Consider the following 2,384-nt stretch of genomic DNA (forward strand, 5'->3'; position numbering starts at 1 on the left):
ATTGAAAGATTATTTGCTTCATTGCCTATTGACAGGTGAAAACTTTCAAAACTTGATAAGGACATTAATATTGTTTCTAATGACGAATGAAAATTTTCTCAAATTTCTAAAATTAAGCCATTAGTCCAAATTAAAGTTTTTTTTCCTTTCTTGTTTGAATTAATTTGAAAAATAACCATGTATAAACTATAGTCAACACCTTTCTCAATCTAAATATTATGAACCTAGCCCTTATTTATGCTCTTGTTTGTTCAAGGAAAAAAAATTATTTATTTCCTAAATAAATAATTAGACTTATTCAAGCTTTATTTTACTCCAAAAAATAATTATTATTTCAAAAGAGTATTATTTGACTTATTCAAAATTAGTAATTACCTCTCAAAATACAAAAGGAGCTTTATTCAAGCTTCTTTAATTACACAATTAATTTCCAAATTTATTATTACCATTTAAAAATCATAATTTGGATGTTTAGGAGAAAAAAATGTAATTTGGGTGTTTTGGACAAACATATCAAAAATAATTTGCTACCTTTATCTTTATTTTTCCAATACTTAAAACTCAAATGAAATTAGATACAGCTTAGTTATCAATTGTAATATTAACCGTACATAAATTGCATGTACTTAATATTTATACAGTAATTGAATTTTTTTAATCTATTAATATGAGAGTATTTATCCATAATTTATTATCTTGATTTTTACTTGGTTAAAAAGATCGTTTTTAATGCTCTAGGATTAATAATCTTTTTATGGATAGAAATTTTCAAATTTTAAATTTTAACATCTTACTATCGTAATTGATATTTTTATATGATCTTCTTTAATTGCCTATATTAATTACTCATTATAATAACATGCATAATTTGAAATTTAAATAGCTTTGTATTGAAATTGCTCATTTTAAATTAATGGATTACTTATTATTCGCAAATAATATCCATAAATAACTAACGTGAGCCAAATTTTTAAATTTTAAAGTTTAGAAAGTCTTATACTAAAAATTTTAAAGTTTTAAATTAATGGGCATTTAATATAGGTACAAAAAATTTATATAGGTCAACACTTTCCAATTTTAAATTTTAAAATTTCAAACTAATGATTAACTGATTTGTGCATATGTAATGTTAATATCGTGTACAAAGTAGTTTGATTAATAAATTGTATGAAGTAATTTTTCTTATCGATTAAAGGATGATATTTGTACAATTTTTCCGTAATTTATTAATATTTAATTTTCTCATATGCAAAGTGTTTTTCCATAATTTGTTATTGTATTTTTACTTGATTAAAAAGATATATTTTTAAAAGTAATGAAATATCTACATAAATGACAATTAATTAATATTTAGGAAGTAATTATACATAACGTTAGATAAATAAACCTAAACAAATAAATTAATTTTTGATGCAAATAATTTTTATTTTTTATTTTTTCTTTTTATTTATGTTTAATTGCATTACTTATAATACTTTCCCTAGCCTTTAGTAAAATTATGAAGATAGCTATTTTATTTTTTTAATATATTCATCATTATTATTTTTACGTGAGTTAAAATTTGTTGTTATGTATAGAATTCAAGCAAACTGACATATACATAGATTAAAATCTCTACTATTGGTTTTATTTTAAAAAATAATTTATATTGGATACTACTTTTCAAAATTTCAATTTAAATTCTTTAGTTTACTACTATATACATTAAAATATTTTTTTTCCATATATTATATTACATTTAATATTTATCAAAAATAATTTTACCATTTCTTTGGGAATATTTTCAAATATTTTGCCGAACATGATTTTAAATTCTAAAATATAAAATTCATTTTACCATATTTATTTGCGTAATATTGAAACAAAAATTGAAAAAAGACAATATATATTATTGGAAAACATTGCATTATTGGAAATATTTCATGGCGATGTAAATTGGAAAATATTGGATTATTGTAAACATTCAAGTAACGTAAATTAGAAATATAGAAAAAAAAATAGTAAATAAAATAAAATCATTATTTTTATTTCAATCTAAATAAAAATCAAAACATTGTTTTTCAAACACAATAAATTCTAACAAAAAAATAAAATAAAATAAATAAAATAAATAAATAATGAAACACCATAAGGAAAAAAAAAAAAAAGAAACTAAATTGTTTAGGATAGATACTTAATATATGTATGTTGCTTCTTGTTTAATGTAGTATTGCAAATTTCGGGAATTTCAGTATCATCTGATTGCCAAAACATTAGTCTCGTTTTTTCTTATATGCCCTCCACTTGAAAAATATCTTACATTTTCTCCTTTTCAAATTCTTCTCCTCCATTATCTTGAAAAAAAATTGATACATAAAGGAGCATTAACAATCAATTAGGAATCT

The sequence above is a fragment of the Ziziphus jujuba genome, chromosome 2, assembly GCF_031755915.1.
Source record: "Ziziphus jujuba cultivar Dongzao chromosome 2, ASM3175591v1".
Taxonomy (NCBI): domain Eukaryota; kingdom Viridiplantae; phylum Streptophyta; class Magnoliopsida; order Rosales; family Rhamnaceae; genus Ziziphus; species Ziziphus jujuba.